At 41.5% G+C, this 23,679-nt stretch overlaps 1 pseudogene; it reads right to left on the reverse strand.

Moving 5' to 3' along the window:
• Positions 1–205: 205 nt before the first annotated feature.
• LOC148163515 (U2 spliceosomal RNA) lies at positions 206–346 on the reverse strand (annotated as a pseudogene).
• Positions 347–23,679: the final 23,333 nt, after the last annotated feature.

The raw sequence follows: 23,679 nt of genomic DNA on the forward strand, positions 1-23,679 counted from the left end.
CCAACCTTGCATTCCTTGAAAACCTCACTGGGTCATGATGTATTTTCCTTTTAAACGTATAGCTGGATTATTTTTCTAATATTTTGTTAGGAATTTTTAAGCTATGCTCATAAGGAATATTGTCTGTAGTTTTCTATTATTATGTGTTTGTCAGTATTTGGTATTGGGATTATGTTAGCTTCATAAAATGAGTTGGGAATTATTCCCTCCTCTATTTTTGAAAGAGCTTGTGTATTTCTTCCTTAAATAATGGTAGATTTTCCTCAGTAAAATACTAGATCTCAAGTGTTTTTTTGTACAAAGATTGTTTTTACACTTGATCTTAGCCAAAAGGCTGAGAAGCGATACAGATATTTTTAAAAAATGAATTCAGTTACTTCAATCAACATAGGAATATTTATTTATTTATTTTGTTATATATTCTGATATCTATTTTGGTAAATTGTGTTACTCAAATTAATCTTCTATTTTATCTAATATTGACTTAAAGTTGTTTATAATGGTCTCTACTTTCTTTTGCATAATTGTAAGATCTGTAGACATGCCCCCTTTTTTTTCATTCCTAATGCTGAGAATAAGATTTTATCTGTTTTATTTGATCAATCTTGCCTGGAGCTTTATTAATCTTCTGAAAAAAAAATCATTGACTTTGTTATTTGTCAATTTTCTATTTTGTTGATTGCCATTCTCCTCTTCAATAATTTTTTTCTACTTTGGGTTTTATTTGTTCTTCTTTTCCAGTTTCTTAATATGGAGGCTTAGATCATTTATTCTATATCCTCCTTTTTTTTTCTGAGAAATTTAAATGGATAACTTCCCTCTAAACACTTCTTTAGCTATATTGCACGAATTTTGATTTTTGTGTGCTCATTATCACTCGGTTCAAAATATTTTCTAATTTTCTCTGCGATTTCTCCTTTGACCATAGGCTATTTAAACATGTATTATTTAACTTCCAAATATTTGAAATTTTTTCAAATATCTTATTGATTTTTATATTAATACCACTATTGTCATAAAATGTACTCTGTGTGATTTCAATCCTTTTAATTTTAATGAATCTTGTTTTATGGCTCAGCATATTTTTTCTATCTTGCTTAATGGCTCATGTACTGTTCAAAAGAATGTATATTCTGCTGTTGTTGGGAGTAGTGTTCAATAAATGTCAATTAGGTCAAGCTGGCTGATAGTGTTGTTCAAATCTTTAAAAACTTTACTGTCTTTTTTTCCTACTTTTTCAATCCATTACTGAGAAAGTGATGCTAAAACATTTAACCATGATTTTAGACTTGTCTTTTCCTCCCATTTCCCCCATCTTCTATCTGGTTTTGCTTCATATATTTTGAAGCTATTTTTTTCTCTCTGTCCCATCTTTTTTTTTCCCTTTTTTCTGTCATCTTTTGGGTGATTTTACTTATTTTTAAATACTCCACTTAAACTTCTGTATTGACCTTTAAGTTCTGCCTCTTTGTAAAACCTTAGTGATCTTTTTAAAGTTATTTTAGATATTACAATATACATCTTTAAATTATGATAGTCTATCCTCAATAATATCTTCATAATCAGTGTAAGAACCTTTCAGCTGCGTAATTTCATTTAGACTCCTCCTATCCTCCGTGATATTGTTTTCTTATATTTTACATCTACTTATGTGATCAACTTCATAATCCATTGTTAGTCTTGCTTCGATCAATAATCTTTTAAAGGATTATATATATATATATATACATATATATATATATATATATACACCTCCATCAAACAGCTATATAAATATATGTCATTGGGAGAGGGAGAAGGAGAAGCAAGCTTCCCACCGAGCAGGGAGCCCGATGCGGGGCTCGATCCCAGGACCCTGGGACCATGACCTGAGCCGAAGGCAGATGCTTAACGACTGAGCCACCCAGGCACCCCTCTGAAAACATCTTTTATCTTACTTTAATTTGCGAAAGATATTTTTATAGAATTCAAGATTTACAGTTTTCTCCTTTCGAAGCTAAAATGCCATTCCATGCTCCCTGGGCTCCAAGTCAGCCTTCACTTATATTGTTTCTCCCCTACGTGTCTACGTGTCTTTCTTTCTCTGGCCACTTTTAGGATTTGCTTTTCAGCAATTTGACTATGACATGCCTAGCTTTGGTTCAGTGCTCCCACCACTGTCTGGCAAACAGCATTTCCTGGCGATGGCAAACCCGGCCCACTCCTGCAGGACAGCAGTGGAAAAACTCTCTGGGCCTGTGACCTTGGGGTACTTGTTCAACTGGGATATTTTCAATTTCGTGGGTTCCTTGGCCATTATTGCTTTGGATTTGTTTTATCGGTAGCATGGGAGAAGACAGAAGGTCAGAAGTACTGGCATTGGTTTATGACTGTTCTAACAATAAATCATGATATGTCTCATCCTTCATCTTTTATTGCAAGTAAGAAACTCTAGCTTTTTTAAACAATTTTTTTAATTTAATAAATATTTATTGAGTGCTATTCAGAAACTTTTCTAGAGCTAGGGCTACAGTGATGACCAAAACCAGATATAAACCCTGACCTTGTGGAACTTTTACTCCAGAGAGGGAGACTGGCCTTAGCAGTCACCAAAAATGAATTGGAAAATGTCTTCTTTCATTTGTTGATGTCCTGGCCAGACTGAACTAATCTGATATTCTGTGGATCCCATATGAAGCCCTAAAGACGATTTACTCCATTGCCATTATAAAAATTAAGGGCCACAGTCGAATGCATGTGTTCTCTAAAATTAGTATTGGTCTAAATTTTTAAACATTTCATTGCTATGCTTTATAATGTGAATTCAAATCTGTAACAGGAAACTTACCATATTTCATTTAATCTAAGATACCGTCAATTGCAAAACCATTATTTTATATATTACTATGAAAGTAAAACTTTGTCAATTAAACTGATATGTCAACAAATTTAAGGTATAACCTGCTATCAGAGATACTGAAATGTGAACAAGATAGTTCAGTCCTCCCTAAAAAGAGGTCTCTGGATAAAAATCACCAGCATCACCTGGGAAATTGTTAGGAATGCAAATTATTCAGCTTTACCTCAGATCTGGGATGCACACAATCTGTGTTTAACCAACCCTTGAAGTTATTCTGATGCATGAGAAAGTTTCAGAATCATCAGAATAGTGCATCTTAGCATCTCTGCAATACAATATTTCAAAAAGCTTTTGTAGATTCATTCATTCAGCAAACACTTCCTGAAAACCTATTACATGCAAGGCATCAGTCTGGATACACAATACGGATACAGATTTGAACAGGACTATTGCCAACCAAAGTTTATAGTCTCAACGCAGGCCAAATATTGGTGAGGCTTTTAGGATGGAGGTGGCTTTTGAAACTGGGCCTTAAAGGAGGTGCAGGATTTTATATTTCAGAATGGAAGTAAATGAGAAGTAATGTTCCACAGAAGGTTTTTTTCTTCCCAATACCCTACCTCTTATGCATATTCTTGAAAAAGTTACAAATTTAATTAGAAGGGCATATGATGAAGAAATATGTGTGATGATGATCATGCCAATCCTCTTTCTGGACTCTCTGGAGACATGTCCACCACTAGCACCCTGGTGCCAACAGAAATTCCAGTGAGTGCCGGTGGAAAAGGCAGCCTGAGCACGTCCTTTTACCAGCTTGTAATACCCATGATAGAAATGCTGTCAATAAGTGGACAAGGCCCCAGAGCAAATAGTTTTTATAGAAGCACAAAGTGAGAGAACCAAGAAGCCAAGCAACCAAGAAACCAAACAGTGGTAACAAGATTTCATTGTCACGGAGGGTCTTGAGCTAAGCTCACTCACACTGCACCAATTTTCTGGACACATAAACATTAGAAGTACAAAATGTTTGTGCTGAAGAGACAAGTTTAAAGTAACAAGGATAATGGGAAACTAATTTTTTCTAACCCCAGCAACAGGGTGATGGCCAACTTGGACTATTGTGCAGTCCATAAATTAATTTAATGCCTTCCATTGTTTACAGCAGCAGAGTGCTATGTATCACTTTTGCACTACTCACACCTTTGTGTGGGAGAGGGACAGCCTTCGCACTCATTAGGGATGGCAAATAGCCTCAAACCACACAAATTCTCACCCAAGAAGTGTTTTAGCCACTTCTCTTCAACAGGAAGAGAGATGTTAGTGTGAGAACTGCAAAAGATGGCCGGAGACAGAACTGTTCCCAGGGGTTCCAAGAAAAGTCCCACACGCGGACCTGTTTCCAGCTCCTGAGTTTTGGAGACAAAAGGAATGCTTCCTTCGGCCACAAGCACTTCCTGTTTTCCATTTCAGTGGGACATTAGCCTCTGATTCTCCACCTCTCATTTCTTTTGCCAGTGCGATAGACATATGTGATGTATTCTTTCCCCGACAGGCAGAGGATTCAAAATGGTAGGCTCTCAGGGATGCTGGAGGCTTTTGGAAGAACAGTCGCCATCATGTGTCTTCTCCTGACAAATCCTCCTGACACAGCAGTGGGATGGGGCCAAACTCTCCTACTCACTATTCCAACATGTGGGGAACTCTAAGGAATCCTTATGTTAGATAACAGAGTCACCAGGGACCCGAAGAGGTATGGGGGCAAACCAAACACAAGGCTTCTTGTCTGAAACTAAATCATGCTGTGAAAAGTCACAGATTCTATGTTTCTCTGCTTATGGTGTCATTCTCAGCTCACTAAGAATAACTGTCCGAAGGCCAGTTGATGTTTTTGAGCTATAGGCGCCATACCACACAGAGATTACAGTCAGATGCCCTCACATTGCTTGCTTCTGCCCTGCCAAAATGCAGTGGGTAAGACAGCATAAGATTTCAACTTGGGCATACTATTGTTACCTTGGGGGAAACAGAGCCAAGCAGGGGTTTGCCATCTTAGTTTTGGATATTCATGGAAAAGTATATGTTCATAAAATACCCCAGCCAAACTGAGTGCATTGCTTTTTTTTTTTTATCATTGAGGCAATGATATTTCACGATGAAGAAATCAAATGTCTTATAAGGAAGGCATTATGAACAAGTATTACTTTGATTTGAAATTGGACTGGGGGCCTTACTTACAGGGCTTCTCTAGGTTTCCGTGGGGATAGTAGAAGAGAGTTGCCATAATTGGTTAAAAGCCTGGAATTTGCATTCAGATAGGCCTGGGCTTGAATCCCAGCTCTTCTGTTTACTTGGGACTTGGAAAAGTTGCTTCTCTTCATCTGTAGAATGGCGATGATAATGTCTAGCTTGAAGTGTTGTTAGATTTGTTCCCAAGGAGTGAGTATGTTAATGTTTGTAAGCACAGTATCTGGCATGTAGTACGTTCTCAAGGAAGAATAATTTTTAAAATTCCCCACACCTGCAACATGGGTGCCCTCAGAGACGGAAGACCTCTGTTCCTAGTCAACAGGAAACAGGCTATAGAATCATCCTCCACATAGAGCTTACAGTGAGGAAGGAGTGGGAGAAGTAGGGTGGAGAGTTGGAAACAGAGTAGATAACACAGGGAATTCTCTGGGTGTCTGTTTCTCCATAATGTTGATGCAGGAAGTCAGGGCAAAGTTGGCCATCAGTGGGACCACCGAGGGGCAGATGCGTGACCACCACTGACAAGCTCCCAGTCACAAATCCCTGTTTGCCATGGAAGTGTCACTGAGTGGATGCTCTGTGAAGAAACTCTGAAGTCACTCTGAAGGCAAAAAGCAAGTCGAACAGCTGGTCACCGTGACAGGGAGGTAAGGGGGTGAGACCATGTGCTCACAAAGTAAGAATGAACACAAACTTTCCAAACCACTCATCTGTTTTGGATTTATAAAATTGGCATCTGAGCACATCATTTAGCACAACATTGCATGGCATTAACGTTTTCATGTGGATCTTGAAAGTACATTGAAAAACTAATTGCAACGTGGGAAACCACTATTGGCTTTGGCTAGCTGACCATTCATTCTTCGTTACAAGAGCGACAGCTGACAATGGCACCTACTTTGCCCTTGTTTTCCACTCTCTAAGAGAGGACCATCACCATGCATTTCTCTGCCCAGAGAAGCATTATTCCGATCAGATGTATATTTCAGAATCACAAAATTTGGCATGCCCTTGAGCCATCTTATTCTTTTAGGCCCACAACTGGGTCACCAAGATCTCTGGGCCAATGCATTTCTTTTTCAGGTGAGAGGCCAGAATTGAGGATACAAGCATAATACACAGAAATAAACCAACCATCTGACTTTCGGGCATCTGATTTGGCCTATTAAGAGTAGACTCAAAAATAACTAGATGCTTAATTACACATCTAAATTTAGTCCATGAATTTGCATGTGTAAGTAATCAGGGAAGTATTTGCTTAGAAGTGTGTTCCATTTCCTCTGTTCACTCTAAATCAAATTACTGAGCAGCAGATCCGATTCTGAAATATTTTTTAAAAAATGTGTTCTAGAGCCCCACCACTTTAGGCTGCAATCCTAAAGGACCTCATAACTCAACTGGGTTAGACATAATGAGAATTCATTTTAAGGAGGCTGCCAATGGCATTCAAGGACATGGGCCAAACTAGGTCAAGTGACTTAGGATGCAAGTCCTTTTTCTCTTCACTGTCTACCTCAACAGGAACCAGATCTCATCTATACTGATTTTGCTTTCCTTTTGGCGACCATGGTAAGGACATTCAGTAGGCACACAGGAGGAGCATTATGAAGGACCAGGGACAGAGCCTGGTATGGTACTACCTATCTCTACTTATTCATTCTAGAAGGAGGCTTCATACACATGACAATATGCTGTGATAGATGCTCTTAATATAGGTGGGGCAGATTGAATTATTGTTTCCAATTTCTCACTTTCTTGTTGCATCAGTATCATGTATTCACCCTTTCCAGGGTTTCATAGGTGGAGTGTACTTTCCTGGGCCTTGGTTCTGGGCTTAGCCATGCACCTTGCTTTGGTCAAGGGGACACAGGCAGGAGCTTGAAGTGGGCTTGCTCAGTGGGGCTTGAGTTTTTGAGTTTATGCATCGCCATGAGAGACACTTGCTCTGGTGGGCCACAGCCCCTCAGAATGAGGCATGGAGCAAGGGCTCTGGCAGCCGTCCTGCAGATGGGGGAGGGGGAAATAAATCCTTTTTGTTGCATTCCACTGAGATTTTGTGACTGTTTATGTACATAGCAAAAGTTGACTGATACACCAGGTCTAGTGTAGGCAAATCTACAAGAGGCTCCAAATCCAGCCTTGAAGATCCTGAGGAGGCTCCTGAGAGTTGGCGATGACCTAGTTGAGACCTGGGAGATACACTGTCTGTGTGGGTGGAGGAAGGTGAAGAGGGTTGATGGTGGGAGGTAGAAAGAAGAGTGGACAGAGGAATGGAGGTATAAGAGAACATGGCTGGTTCTCTGGGTTACAAGTGGGTTATCTTGGCCGGGGTGGGTGAAAGAGCCCATAACCCTGCTTAGGGCTCTCCTAATGGGAGAAGAGCCCCAATTCAGCAGCCTACTTGCAGGTGCTTCCATGGGACACCGACAACTGTACCATCACTGAGGATTTCTTTGCCACGAATTTCCTGTAGAGAAAATACTCAACGGAAAGCTTCTTGTCATTTTAAACTGTATCCATTTCCTATCATCCATTTTGAAAGTAAGGGTCAAGTTGATGAGGAATCTGGTTGAAGACTCAAGTTCAGTGTGTGCTATGTATTATCCTGATACATGGTGAATGTGCCTTCTATGTCGTGTATAGTATCCTGACTGAATTTTTGGATAACACCTTCTATTTATCAGACAGCTTTTCTTGAAGATCTATCATTTTTGTTTTCAGGCTATATTCTAGAATCATAGAATTTTAGAATTGGTAAACACTTTAGGTTTCCTAATGTAACTTTCCTGGAGGTCCCAGAGAGGGGAAGTGAGCAGCTAGAGATCACACAGCAAATTTTTGGCAGGGCTGGATCAGGCAAGGGTTTTCACTTTAGTCTGTTGTCCACTCTGTCTTCCCTCCCTCCCTTCCTTCCTTTTCCACAACAGTGGGCCTTATCTGGAATATTTTTCTTTTGTTTCTCTTCACGCTAGAAACCCCATTTTTTCCTACTGGATCAGAGCCATGACCAGGTCAGCCCAAGTCCCTATCTCTTATGGGAAGACATCATACACACACTTAGGCACAGCTTAACACACACACACACACACACACACACACACACACAAACGCACACACCAGAGCAGTAACTCTCTTCTCTCTATATATTATACTGAACCTAGTATTCTAAACACTATTGAATATTTTGTCTTATTTTCCATTGATAAAAAGACCCTTCATTAACAATAGCCCATGCTGATTTGAAAGAAAGGGGGTTTTAACTGGGTTCAAATGACCTAATCTATTTTTTTAAAAGAAGAATAATGCATTTTTCTGCCCAGGATTTGGCATTTTCTTTGAATAAGAGAAACATTATAGACTTAACAGGGTTAGATCACCTTACATATGTGTTTCTATTACTCTATCTGAAACCGATATCAGAGTAAATGATAGTAATAAGAGCCATTTCCACCCATCACTCATACTGAAAATTGACTGGGTCATGACCACAAGCACACCATTAACACGTAGTTAAGTATATATGCTTTTTCCTTCTTTCTTGGGGTGGGGGTAAGGGCTTTCGAACAATTTTAACTTCATGCAGCATACACTTTTCTAAAATTTGACTGACTTAGTTACATAGTCTTTTAATGAGATCTATAAACTCAAAATTCAGAAGGTTCTTTTTATTCTAGTAAGTACAAAATTGTAAAGATGATCTTAAAGGCACAATGACTTAACTATATACTCTTGAGTCAGTAATTAAACAGAGAAACCATTCAGCTCTTTGCCAAGGAATTTTCCCGTGAAAGTATCCCAGAGTTAGAAGCTCTCCAGATCATATAACTGGGAAGTTAAAATTAACAAGCAGAAAAATGACTGGCTTTGCTTTTAGCATTTCTTTTGGATGAAATTTGGCTTTGGGGCAGCTTGTAATCTGGGTTCCAGTTCCTGCTCTGCCGCAATTAGACATGTGACCTTGGGCAAATCACATAAGCCTCTGTGGTCTCAGGCTCCTCATTTGTCAAATTAGAGGGTTGAATCAAGTTAGCTCAAAATTTCTGCCTATTTCTATGTCTAGCACTTAAAGTTATTATTCCAAGAGTGGTTGGTTGTCATTTATTCTCCAAATCCACTTAGATGAGAACCATAAGAAGGAGGCCAAAATTGCAGTAAAGTAACACACAGGTTGAATTTAAAGAACCTTACATAGAAAGAAATACTAACTGGGAGGTGGGATTATATAGTTAATGTGGCTGCTATTAGAGGTCCTTAAGAATGAATTGTTAATAGAAAGCCTGATTTGGTTTACATATGGCTCTTCCTGAGCCTACTAGCATCAGTTACAAAGGTGGGGGTGGGGCAACTCTAGAAATAAGGGCCAAATTTATCATAAGTGATTACATTATTTAGTACCTTTGTTAAGATTCTTAGGTTATCAGTAACCACCACCAACTTAAGTAACTTTTGGTAACACTTTTCATTTTAAAAATGTAGAGATCTCGTGGAACCCAAGATCAGAAAAGCAGTCGGACCTCAGAAGAGATCTGCAGCCAGGAACAGAAGGTGTCAGGTCCCTCAGTAGGGCCTCCATCTCTTGCAGCTACTTCTCTCCAATTACCAGCTACATTCTTTTCCTTTTCCAGAATATGTAACCTCAGGTAGAAGATTCCCCACTTCCCAGCCAGCACCTGACACATGTACACAATCTGTTCTGGAAGACTAAAGTGTACTTTGTCCTTTTATAGGAGGACAACCTAGATTAATTGGAAGTTTCTCAACTCAACTTCCAAATTCTTAAAAGAGGGCATCTGATTGCTCGGATTGGCTCAGCATGGTCACACATTCATCCCTGGTCCAGTCAAGTGCAGCCAAGGGGGCGGGGTCAGAGGTTACAGACGGACATCCCTGTGTAGCAGGGATTCTGCCTTGTAGGACTCCAGGGGCACTTCTCACATTGTGTTGTATGTGTGTGCTGCCCGGTGGAATGGAGCAAAGGGAGATCCTACCGTTGCCTGGAGATAGTTCTCCAAGAAGGAGACAGTTGTCGCCAACGCCAAAAGGCATTTACTGTAAGCAAATAAGTTCAGTTGTCAGAAAGTCAATCTCCTTCCCAGTATGACTCCCTCCCACCTACCTGACCTCAGAAAGTTTCCTCTGCTCAGGGCCAGAAATCTCACCAAACTGCCCAACCTCCGATACAGGTCTCTTCTTTGCTGTTCTATACTCTTGCACCTGAGGTGATCATCTGGTGGTCAATGAAGCAGTGGGTCTCCTGGGAAAGCCACTGAAAACCACTCTAATGTCGCAATGGCTCTCAAGACATCCACGAGACCGGTTCCCTCCTCCACCTCCTTGAAGGCAAGGATTCCAAATGGGTAATCTCCTGAGGTGTTGCCTTTTAGAATTCCAGGGTTTTCTTGGCTCTACTTCCATAATCAGCTCCACATTCAGTCTGCACTGAGAAGAGACGGTCCTCACAACACCACCAAGCCACGTGTTTCTCCTCTAAAACATGCAAATCCACTGGGTGTGTGCCAGTATTACACATTTGTAATTTATTTTCTTTGATTCAGAACTCCTTCATACAGATTTATGAACACTAGGCGTGGAGATCAATTTAGCCCTACTTCTGCCTTATTTAACTTGGCCATTCTGGAATGAGCTTTTACTCAAGTGGCTATAGTTACGATATCAAATCTTTGAAAAGCTGAGCTGCTTTGTTTGGTGCTTGGCATTTGATGCATGTGAAATGGCTTGGAGCCGATATTTCCTTTCCTCTAAGTAAGAACACATCTCTTGAAAAAGTTTGGTGCAGTCTTGCCAAAGAAGGAAGCAGAAAACTCAAGCCAGCCTGGAGTTCCGTGAGCCATGGAAAACTGGCTAAATTCACCATGAAAATAATTTGGAAACATGAAGTATAGAGCAGCTTCATCCGAGCCCAGTTCTTCATTCCAGCCTTGGGAATACTATGTGTTAACGCATATTTGCTGAAGAATGACAATCCTGTTGAAATCTCTTTAGTTCATATGAACCTAGTTCAGAATTGTGGTCATCCCAACAAGTGTCATGAAGTTTCCCTTGGATCTATCTTTGAAAAAAAATGTTTGTAATGGAGTCTATGATCCAAACAAATGGCAAGCTAAACTTTTCTTAAGTGATTAACAATTTGATTTGCATATGATGAATGTGTACATTTTAAATGTTCTGGTGCTTTTTATTAAACTAAGTATAAAGTGTGAAAAAAAGTAATTACATTAAAAACTTTTTTTTTTTGCAGGTAAAAATCCTGCAAAACAGGATTTCATTAGTTCAAACAGTTGTCCCACTCCTTAGCCTGAATTAGTGGGGTTCTACTGTATATAAAATAAAGAGGAAAATGTCAGTCTTGTCCTCCAAAACCAGCTTACTCGGGTGCTTACAACCTCCTGGGAGTTTCCAAAGGTGCACAAATTACAGATCTTTGCCAAACTCCAAACTGGTTGTGTAGATTTGGTTAATCAGCTGTGCTTCTGTTTTGTTCAGTCACTCCCACATCTTTCCCCTCTTCAAAGGTTCTTTTCTATTCTGAACATATTATAAGTGTATTTTTTGCTTATTTGATCATCTGTTCTTAGGGGTTGAATTTAGAAGCTCTCCTATACAGGCATTAGTGAAAATGATGGGGTAAAGAGTTGGGCTTACACAACACGAGGGCGTTCATGAACTTGAGAATGCCTCCCATGTGCCGAGAAAGCTGTGCTCTGTGCGGGTGGGGTCGAAGATCAATGAGCCGGGGTCCCAGGAAGAAAGACAAATGAAGTGCCCACGCAGGGGAGAAGGTCACAATGATAAAGGGCTATCATGCTGTGGGGAGCGGGAGGATGAGGCTAGTTAGGAAAAGAGAGGGAAGCCGGAGAAGCTCAGTGAGGAAGTAATGAACGGGCGGAGGAGCTTTTCAGCCGGGCGGGTGAAATCAGAAAGGTAGTTCCAACAAAGGATGCAAGAGCCCGGATGCGTCCGAGGTTGTGCCCCTGATGAGGGCTGGAGCTGCTGTGAATGGGAGAAATGGCCGGAGATGAGGCTCCTGGACAGGGTGGGGATGTCTGTGGAGGGCCTCCGACACCATGATAAGGAAATTAGGTTTTATTCTGTGGCCAAAGGTTTGCAGGTGTTTCTGTTTGTTGGTTTAAGGAACACGCTTCTTTTTCAATGAAATCTTTCATCTGAGCTCCAAAAATCAAGAGATAGATGAGGAGCAGCTTCTTTGAAGTGGAGGGAGGGAGCTTGGGGGCTCACTCTGCTCAGTGCCTAGGGCTCCCTACTAACAGCCGCCTAGAAGCCAAGCTGCAGGACAAAGGGGGAGACACCAACGCACAGAAGTGACCCAGTGCTGTTCGCGTGTCTCAGTGGAGACAGGAGGCCGATGGGGCCTACATTCAGAGCCGTGACGCCATGGCCGGAAGAACAGCTCTGGGTAGGAATGGCCAGAGCCATTTCTAAGGATTTCTAAGGTCAGATTATTGGCTGTTGGATGTGGGAGGAAGGGAGGGCACCTTGAGAGTGATCTTGAAGTTTCCTTCCAGGCGCTGTGAGGCGGGCAGTAACAGTGGAACTTCCGGATCCACCTGATAAGGTAGTTTCTTTTAGATTCTGGAAAGAACGGTTTCATCCTGAAAGAGGATTCTGAGGTCAAGTTTGAAGTGTGCTGCCTTCTCCTGAAGAAAGGAAATGCCTTGAGGAGAGGATTCATCTTTACGATCTTTTCTTGTTTTTTGGATTTGGGAAGATCCTGAATCGGAACTGATAGTTGTTTAAACAACCCCCCTCCCCCGCCCTCTCTTTTCCCCTCGAGTCTAATCAGTATGAAATGGGCAGCAAAACTCGGACCCTGCCAGCAGAGCGTGAACTGCCTCCTTCTGCTACAAAATGTTCCTTGAGGAGGACATAGAAGATAGAGTTACCATTCTTTAAAAAAAAAAACCTGGGAGACTTAAAATATGGCTTATTATGTGGAAGACTTGTTGGCAGTTTGAATTTTAAAGCCTCCAAAATAAAGTTCTTTGACGGAAAACATTTAATTTTCACCAGTGAACTGCTGGAACTCACATTGACAAGGAAGTAAGACCATTTTATTTCCAGAAGCAAATGCTTGTCTCCCATTTCCTGTGAGAGGCGCCCTTGTTGTCAGGCTAAGGAAAAAGGTAGCATCAAGCTTTGAAAGAAACAGCTTTGTCTCTTGCTTTGAAGAAGCAATTTTGTAACTCTACAGAGGATATGCTAGCACGAAGGAATTAACCAGTTTCTGTTCGCCCTCTGCTAGTTGGCCAGAATGCTTGCCAACAGCGGAGTATCCTAGCGTGAACAAGAATGCTATTTTGGTCTGTTGTAAAGAACTGTGGAATGCAGATTTTGGACGGTTTCATCACATTCGTCAGCAACCACAAAACAAATGTTGTTTCAGAATAAGGACTATGGATGCAGAAATACGAAAAATTAAGTAAGATGAAGATTATAGAGACATTTTCACAGTTTAGTGAGTAGGCTCCCTACTCAAGCTTTGCTTTTTTTTTTTTTTTTTAAACCCAAGCTTCCACACAGCCTTGGGTGTTTGCAGTGTTTGATGAGGGCCAGGTGTAGAGGAGGGATTGAAGAATTCCCCTGCTTCTGCCTCCAAACCATGTGGGAGGGACAAAACAGCCCATGTTGAGTAATTCCAAACACTCGTTCTTAAAATAAATAAAAAGACTGCCTACCCAGAAGACGTTACCTATAGAATTCAATCATTTTGCAATAATTAGATTCCTCCCTTGAGAGCTTCTCTGGAGAATATGGCCATTTTCAAAGAAACAATTATAAGTGCTTTTAACGGTAGTAACGCAGTCCCCAGAGAGGCAGGGGGTTTCACAAAGGGACTGAAGTGGGCAGCTGCTGCTGCTCTCTGAGCCAGGCTCTCCTGTGCATGTATATGTACACTTCATCTTTGCGGCTTCTTCTGGACTTTCAGTAGAACATTTTTATCAAGAATCTCTAGGGTTCTTTCCATCCATGGAATTAAACGCTTATAAGATTCTATGATTTCTAGCAGGCATTATATGTAACCTTCATTTCACAGAACTATTAGTTTTAATGAATTAACAACTTTGCTTTCCTTAAATAAACAAAGAGAAACATTAAATGGTAAAGAGTATTGGATTCAACTCCCCTGGTGCTGGCATATGCATCTAGTACCCACTGCCTGAAATTTCATGACTAGAGATTCATTCCTTTAGCTTAAGTATTGTCCTCCCTCCTTTAAATTTTAGATCTCTTTGTGAGGAGAATCGCATTACATCCCTGTGTGAACTAGTTGAATCCTTAAAAACAATTAGAAAGTCTGAAAAGACCCAAGAGTTTGTGAGAATGTAGAGCAACAGCAACTCCTATACAATGTGGTTGTGAGTGTGGATTTCTAGAACTACTTTCTAAAACACTCTGGGAATTTACTTCCGGCAAGAAGGAGCCATCAGGACTGAAATTACTGGCCTGCCTAAAAAAAAGCCCCTAAAGTATATCTGATAAGTTCAAAGAAAGAATGTTTTTCAAGATGCTGAACATCAGACAGTGAAGGGCAGTGACCCGTAAGAGATGGAAAACAAAGAAGGTGAGGCTTACACTCGACACTATGATCACCTTGAGGGCATTTCTGGGCCCTATCCCAGGGAGGGGACCCCGGAAGGAGCCTAATGCTGAGTTGAGGGGACAGCATTGAGAGGCTGGGAGACTCAAGGTCACAAGGTGGAGAGAAGAAAGCTGCCTACAGAGAGAACCATAGATACCCACAGAGGGTCCCTCTCAACTAAGCAGGGTATGGTTTAGTATGCGTGGTGGAGACACTACCCAAAGCTGGGGAAAGAACCATCGGAAATATTAGAAGAAACCATATACACATTCACAAGGGCCCATTTCTACCAGCCAGGTTGAGAAACTTAATAACCCATAGGGTATTGGGTAGAGTACTCAGAAGGGTCCTACCTCAGTAGTGGGGAATAATTATCTCTATACCAAATGTTGCTCTGGTCCTGCCTAAAAAATTTTCAAAGCAAGAAATCAAAGAATCAAAGTGTTTTCAGACAACTCAACCATCCCAGAACAAAGTCCAAGAATACTTATAGGAATACAAAAATATCCAGCGCCCAATGAGATAAGCTTACAATGTCTGGCATCCAAGCAAAATTTACCAGCGATGCAGAGAAGCAGGAACATAAAAGAGTGGGGACATAACACCACCTCTTAAGGTATTTAAAGAAAACTACAGTCAGGCCCCTATTCTCAGGAGTTCGCCATCCTTCTCTCCAACCACAGCAGGTTCCCAGTTGTTTTAAAATGTACCTGGGACTTAATTTTATTCAGGTATAGTGAGGCGACGGATCAGAAGATGATAGCCATTAAAAAGGTATTTTGTTTACCAACATTTTCCACAGAACAAACCATCCTAAAATTTGTATGGAGCCACAAAAGACCTCGAATAACCAAAGCAACCTTGAAAAAGAAAAACAAAGCTGGAGGTGTCCTATTCCAGACTTCAAGTTATAGTGCAAAGCTGCAGTAACCAAAACAGTATGGCGCTGGCACAAAACTAGACACATAGATCAATAGAACAGAATAGAAAACCCAGAAATGAACCCACAATTATAAGGTCATTAATCTTTGACAAAGCGGGAAAGAATATCCAATGGGAAAAAGACAGTCTCTTCAACAAATGGTGTTGGGAAAAATTGGGCAGCCACATGCAAAAGAATGAAGCTGGACCACTTTCTTGTACCACACACAAAAATAAAATAAAAATGGATTAAAGATCTAAATGTGGGACCTGAAAGTGTAAAAATCCCAGAAGAGAACACAGGCAGTAACTTCCTTGACATCAGCTGTAGCAACTTCTTTCTAGATATGTCTCCTGAGGCAAGGGAAACAAAAGCAAAAATAATCTATTGGGACTTCATCAAAATAAATAACTCTTGCACAGAGAAGGAAATAATTAACAAAACTAAAGGGCAGCTTATGAAATAGGAGAAGATATTTACAAATGGCATATCTGATAAAAGGTTAGTATCCAAAATCTATAAAGAACTTATAAAATTCAACACCCCCAAAATAAATAATCCAATTAAAAAATGGGCAGAAGACATGAGCAGACATTTTTCCAAAGAAGACATATACAGATGGCTAACAGGCACATGAAAAGAGGCAACCTCACTCATCATCAGGAAAATGCAAATCAAAACTACAGTGAGATACAACCTCACACCTGTCAGAATGGCTAAAATCAACAACACAAGAAACAACAGGTGTTGATGAGGATGTGGAGAAAGGGGAACCCTCTTGCACTGTTGGTTGGGAATGCAAACTGGTGCAGTCACTTTGGAAAACAGCATGGAGGTTCCTCAGAAAGTTAAAAATAGAACTACCCTATGATCCAGCAATTGCACTACTTGGTATTTACCCACAGAATACAAAAATAATTCAAAGGGATACATGTACACCAATGTTTATAGCAGAATTATACGCAAGAGCCAAATTATGGAAACAGCCCAAGCGTCCATGAATGGATGGTTCTGGGGTGATCAAGGTATAGGAATGGGGGTATTGAATGGATGAATGGATAAAGAATTTATATGAATGGGAGTATAGGAATATGGCCCCCTGAAGTGTAAGAGGCAGAGGAAGGGGGCAGCTGAGAGTATGGACTCAGGATTGGTTGGTTTGCATGTCAAAGGCATGCTCCCAGGCAAATTTTTTACTATCTCTAGGAATTAGCTAATCCTGAGGGGGCAGTCTCTCCCTGGTCAGTAAAGCCCTACACGCCAGTGCATGAATACAGAAAACAAAAGAATATACTTAAATATAGCTAATACACCAGTGTGAGCCTCGGTGGGATGATGTGTGAACTGGGGCCTGCATGGGCACATCAGGTGGGTTGGAGGTGACAGCGTCCCAGGGCTGAGAAGAAAAAGGTGTAAAGGTCAAAGAGCTGTGGTGTCCCAGTTTGGGTCAAGAAAGGTAGGGGTATGTAAGAAGGGAGCAGTGATTTGAAATAAAGCTTTAACCCAACTTGGCCTCCAGCCTGAGCCCTGGAGTGACCGGGAATGTGGTTCCTGTATGAACTTCCATGGGGTATAGAGAAGCCAAAGCGCCAGCAGCTCCAGTAACAGCAACTGCACGTCCTTCACGTCCCACCATCTTGGTGCCCTTGGCTCTGCCACCCGCACTCTGGCTCTGAGTTTGGCACTGACGTTGCAATGATGACAGACAAGGACAGTGAGACCCTTGCTGAGCAGAAACAGCTGGGGTGGTAGCCTTATTGGACATCAAGGGATAGAATTGATGCTTTTCTTCCTCAGCAGTGACCAGAGGTGTTGTCGCAGTGAAGGGTGGGGGGGGGATGGCTGACCCCACATGGTGGCTGTGAGAACCAGTCTTTAGAGCTCACAAGAGACATCCAGGAACACCCGGAATTATTTTCAAGGAATTTGAGAGGGGCTAGAATTCTCCGAGACCAGGTGGTGACTGGGCTGCCGCTGTTCCCTGCTGGTTATCACTGTTCTGTTCTTACATCCATGCTGGAGCAGCCCGGGAAGCATAAGCACCCTGCTGGTTCTCAGACAAGAGTCCACAGATATATTCCTGAGGATTTCTGTGTTCTGCCCAGGAGTTTATCCTGGGGCGTCATCATTTTGATGATAATCTTTTAAAAAAATTAAATCTCTACTTAATCATCTGGACACCACTGTCTTATTCCGCCTGGGCTACCATACCCAAATACCCTAGACTGGGTGTCCTAAACAGCAGGGTTTACTTCTCACAGTTCCAGACGCTGGGAAGTCCAAGGTCAAGGTGTTAGCCAATTCACTTACTGGTGAGGGCTTTCCTTCTGGCTTGCAGATGGCCACTTCTCGCTGTGTCTTCATTTGGAGAGCGAACAAGCGAGCAAGCTCCAGCCTCTCCTCTTCTTGTAAGGACACTAATCCCATCATGGAGGCCTCATTCTCATGACCTCATCTAAACCTAATTAGCCCCCAAAGTCCTCACCTGTCAATACCGTCACACTGGAGGTTAGAGGTTAAAGTTATGAATCTGGGGGAGGACACAAACATTTAGTCCATAACCACCACATAATAATGAAATACTAGTACATTCAGTGCTCACATTGGGGATTTTGTTTTCTGTTTGTATTTGCATCACACAGGGGACAATAACATGCTGTTTGAATGAAGTTTTTGCAGTGGGAGAAAAGGTGGGGGTGGGGTGGGGGAATTGCACAAGCACATGCCCATGGGGATAGAGGCATGCTGAACCAGAGCTGATCCAAGAGCAGCGCATTCACATAGGTAGTGAGCAGATCTATCACCAGCCAGCCTCTTTGTTCATACCAGCTTGTAGTCAGGGAGCAGGAAAAGCACAATGGAAAATGTTCTGTTTCTGATTCACACCATAGTTGTATTACATTCCCATGAAACACAGGTTTCCAAAAATGCCACAAATGTAGCCTCATCTTGAGCATATAAGGCAGTTTTGCATGGCTATCAAGTGGTAGGTCATCGAAATTGGCATTTGAGGACTGCACACAAGCAGAATTTTTTGATTATTAAATTTGATTCTACTTATCCTGAACTAGAAAATAAAGCTTTGGAATTTTTTTGTTGTTGTTTATAGTTTACTTACCCTAATAAGTACTCTCTCTGCATTAGTTTGCTACAGACAAAATGTGGGATGAACCAAGGCCCCTTCTTTCTACTCTTAAGCCATTCTGGTCAGTTTCACCCAAACAATGTCATCAGTTACATTAACTTTCTATTGTTAATAAAAGTGTGCTTTTGTAGCTTTGTATTAACTTTGAGATTTGTTTTGGTCTTATGGTTGACTAAAACTATGAGGATAGGGACTTTTCACCTAGTTTTCTATTTTTTAAGTAATATTATTTAAAAAAATAGCACTGAGAATCCATAAGAATTTTGTTTCTTTATAAATGGGTTTCTTAAGTTTCACAAACACTTGATTAGCCAAATGAAGCATCACATCTTCTACTATGTATCAAGCTGGTTTCCTTGCAAATGTTCAGAGTGTAAACTGTTTCAATATAACCTGAATTTAATCTCAGACTTCTTTCAGCTGTGATTAAATGTCCTATAATATCCAAACTCCCAAAGCCCAAGGCTCTTTCTCTCTCAAAGGGGTTATCCTTTCTCCTCCTGGGTGCCTCTCCTACTGTAAGTTCTGGAACTCCAGGCAGCCTGCTGACATGTCCATGCATTGCCCCCAAGCCCTCCCCACACAGCCACGTGGTTTTCCAGAGCACTGGCGCCAAATCTGGCTCCTATTGTGAGCGCTGGTCTGTTTTTCAAATGCCCAAAGCACAGTGAAGACCAGGCCCCGGAGTTGAACTGAAAGCCCCGGGATAATCCAAGAATAACAGAGTAGCATCGTGAATACCACCAAGCATTGCGCGGAGGGCTCATAGGCCAGTCCCCAACTCCCGACCTCCCACTTTCCCAATTCCCTGCCTTGTCCCCAGCAGCTCAGACCCCACCAAGCGTCTTCAGGCTTTTGCCCTGGTCTCCAGCTCCCTTCTTAGCCCTGAATGACTGTGAAAACATCCATTTCCTTCAGAGGAAACTCCTACCACTGCCCAGAGATTGAGCACTGCCTTCCAAATTCTGGGTTATCCAGTCTTGAACAACACTGTGTGGGTTGGTCCGACCATGCAGTGCCTGTCCATATTAAGAAACCAAACAAATTTCTCTAAGTCTGTAAGGATACAGTCATCCTAAAAATACATTCCATTTGTATTACAAAACAGAACTTAATAGGATGGGTAGCATCTATATCTGGGTTTATGCTAACTTCACTTTTCCCCAAGAAAAATATGAGCACGTGTTTTATATCTGTGTAACCAGAGAGCTCTTTCTGGTTATTTCCCTCCAAATATAGAGAGTTTGTTCCAAAGGTGGATTGACATCATATCTAAAATTGCTAAAATAATGATAATAATAATAAAAATAATAATAATAAAGTCTTAGCTCTACTGGGTATTACATACAATAAGGAACATTTTTTAAAAACTTATGCAAAAATGGAATCAGCTTTCAAAATCGATTTGTATTTTGTGAAAGAAAGGAGAATGCAGCAGTGGAACCTGTGAACTCCTGAGTCAGACTTCCTGGGATTTGGGGTCCTGGCTGCCCTACATTCCAGCTGGGCCAATGACCTAAACTCAGTGTGTACCTCTCCTCATCTGTAAAACAGGGATGACAGTATCTCCCATATCAACTTGTTATGAGGATTTAAATGTACAAGATCTTAAAATATTGCACAGCACATAATAAGAATAAGAATTCAGCAAATGTGAACTATGATGATGATAATGATGGTGGTGGTGATGGTGGAAATGGTGATGATGGTGGTGAGGTGATGATGATGGTGATGGTGGTGATGGTGATGGTGGTGATGGTGGTGGAGGTGATGATAATTATGGTGATGGTGGTGGTGGTGATGATGGTGATGGAGGTGGTGGTGGTGGTGGTGATGATGGTGGTGAGGTGATGATGATGATGGTGGTGGTGGTGATGATAATGATGGTGATGGTGGTGGTGGTGATGATGGTGATGGAGGTGGTGGTGGTGATGGTGATGATGGTGGTGAGGTGATGATGATGGTGATGGTGGTGGTGGTGATGATAATGATGGTGATGGTGGTGGTGGTGATGATGGTGATGGAGGTGGTGGTGGTGATGGTGATGATGGTGGTGAGGTGATGATGATGGTGATGGTGGTGGTGGTGATAATAGTGATGGGGGTGGTGGTGGTGGTGGTGATGATGGTGGTGAGGTGATGATGATGATGGTGGTGGTGGTGATGATAATGATGGTGATGGTGGTGGTGGTGATGATGGTGATGGAGGTGGTGGTGGTGATGGTGATGATGGTGGTGAGGTGATGATGATGGTGATGGTGGTGGTAGTGATGATAATGATGGTGATGATGGTGATGGAGGTGGTGGTGGTGATGGTGGTGATGATGGTGATGGAGGTGGTGGTGGTGATGATGGTGATGGTGGTGGTGGTGGTGATGGTGATGGAGGTGGTGGTGGTGGTGGTGATGATGGTGATGGAGGTGGTGGTGGTGGTGGTGATGGTCAGCATTTGGGTACTCTGCAAGAATTAAAAATCAGAAGGGGTTCCAATTTGTGCTCCTCCTCATCATCATCGATAACGAACACTGAAAAGTAGACACCGTGTCCTCCTTCTTCTCATTCCCCTCCATTCCAAATGTGGCCATGCCTCGTAGAACACTACAAGGGACTCAGAAGAAGCTGTTGTTGAGCCAGTCAACTCTTCCTGACCCTCATCCTTCTCTGTAGCTACTGTCATGAGTTACCAGGAGCCTGGATGGGCATGATTCTTTGTGCAGGATTAGCAGGGTGAAGTATTAGGCTCAAGAGAGGCATTATAGGGGCCCCTGGAAGAGCAACCTTAAATAATTTTACAGTATGTCACTGCATCAATTTATAATTATGAAACAAAGTATTATGGTCAAAAATGCTTTGGAGTCTTGAAGTAAAAAATGCTATCTGAAAAACACTTGCAAATGGGCCCTTCATGTAAAAGAAAGATGAATTAAATATAACTGGTAGTTTTATGACTGTAGAGCAAATGGACATATTTTAAGTCTGATGGCCCAAATTTATTATTATTATTGATTCAAATTTTGTACACCAGCTGGCTTTTAAAAAAAAGATTTTTATTTATTTATTTGAGAGAGAGAGAGAAAATGAGCATGAGGGGGGTGGAAGGGAAGGGGCAAAAGCAGAGGGAGAAGCAGACTTTCTGCTGAGCAGGGAGCCCGATGTGGGGCTTGATCCCAATACCCTGAGATCATGACCTGAGCCTAAGGCAGATGCTTAACTGACTGAGCCACCTAGGTGCCCCTCAACTGGCTTATTTTTTAAACAAATTATTTAGTATAAATCTATTAGGCAGATTATATCTACTATATTTACTGTTTTCTTTATCAATAGGTAGAGCATCTTGAATTTGTTGACGTTACTCTCAAACCACTTTTTGAGGTCATCGTTTTCAGACAAGAGTTGACATGATTAACTTCTCAGCCCCCATCTACGTGAAGCATCAAGAAATAGAAAACGTCATTTCCTTCCAGCCTTCCTCCCTGGATGCTGCCATGGTACCCCCTCCCCTCCTCTCCAGGGCTGCTCATGGGGTGGAGGCATCGCTCTACCCTGGCCAATCTTTGGTGTTTTCCCCAGGCTTGGCAGATCCCAATTCATCTCCTGGATACCCTCACTCATATATTTTATTAAAAAGAAAGGAGGATGTGGGATTGGCCTCACCATCAGCTCTCTTTTTCCTCTCCCTGCCCCACCTTCTGGGTGGTGGTAGCCCTAATTGGATTAAAGCTTTGTGCAATTCTGAAGCTATATTCATAAGAAAAATATTGAACTCCTGCAGAAATAATCCAAGAAAAACAGGAAGCTGCTTATAGACATTCTTTTCTTTCTCTACTTTCTGGAACCAGGGGCTGATTGTTTTGAGATGCATAATGTAGTAGGAGCCACTTGATGAAGGAGCCAGTTCTTATTTTAGGAAGCTGCCTTCAAGCTCAATTAGAAATCATGAGACACAGTTTGAAACTCCCATTTGCACATAACATAATATAAAAAAATTGTCTGTTTTTTTAAAACTAACTCATGCAAGGTTATTAAATCTATTCAGCTCGGTTTTTTTTTTCTCTCTCTCTCATTTCAAACCAAAGGTGTTTTAATTCCCATAGAAAAGAACTAAAATAATGACAACTACGTTGGTATGACTAGCCTTTTACATGTGACAAGATGTTTTCATGTAATGTTTCCTCGTTTGGTCCCGCACCCGTTCTTTGAAGTCGCTTCCATCCTCATTTGATACTTGAGGAAACTGACCTTCAGAGGTGAAGTACACCGGCCAACGTCATGTGGCTTTTAAGCAGTGCATCTGGGCTGGAGCTCATCTTCCGACCGTGAAGAATTACGCTTAATTTGTGAAGTCTATTTGCAGTAATGACATCCTGGCTTCACATACAAAGTTAGTCAAGTCACAGAAATCTAAACAAAGAGATGGGAACCCACCTTCTGAAGTGAGTGGAAATAGCTCAGACCTCCGAAAATAAGGAATTGTTCACAAATGCAGACGGGCAATGCTCCCTTCACTGACAGTCTTTCCTCTCCTGCTCCCGAGGGTATACATTGGGAAATGGCTGACTCAGCCTCATTCCTATACTTTTCTTATCTATGTGTGACAATCTTAGGGAGCAAAAGGTGCTTCAGGCCAAAGGCTGGGCTGGGCTCTTTGCCAGGCAAACAATAATGACAAATAACTTGCATCCTGGCTCTGCTACTATTTGCAGTGTGATCTTGGGCAACTCAGTTTGCTTTGCCAATCCTCAGTTTCCTCACCTGTAAAATGGGTATATGAATTTTAGGGACTACTAAATGAGATTTTAATGCTAATTAATACAATACACAGATGCTTTATCAATGCAAATGCCTCTGCTTGCACTTTGCCCATTTGCCTCTTGGAATTTCTCTGTTTGCCTCAGATTTGACAATAAA

The sequence above is a fragment of the Eumetopias jubatus genome, unplaced genomic scaffold (genome assembly GCF_037043125.1).
Source record: "Eumetopias jubatus isolate StellerSeaLion01/CBP00866 unplaced genomic scaffold, mEumJub1_p1.0 scaffold_9, whole genome shotgun sequence".
Classification (NCBI taxonomy): domain Eukaryota; kingdom Metazoa; phylum Chordata; class Mammalia; order Carnivora; family Otariidae; genus Eumetopias; species Eumetopias jubatus.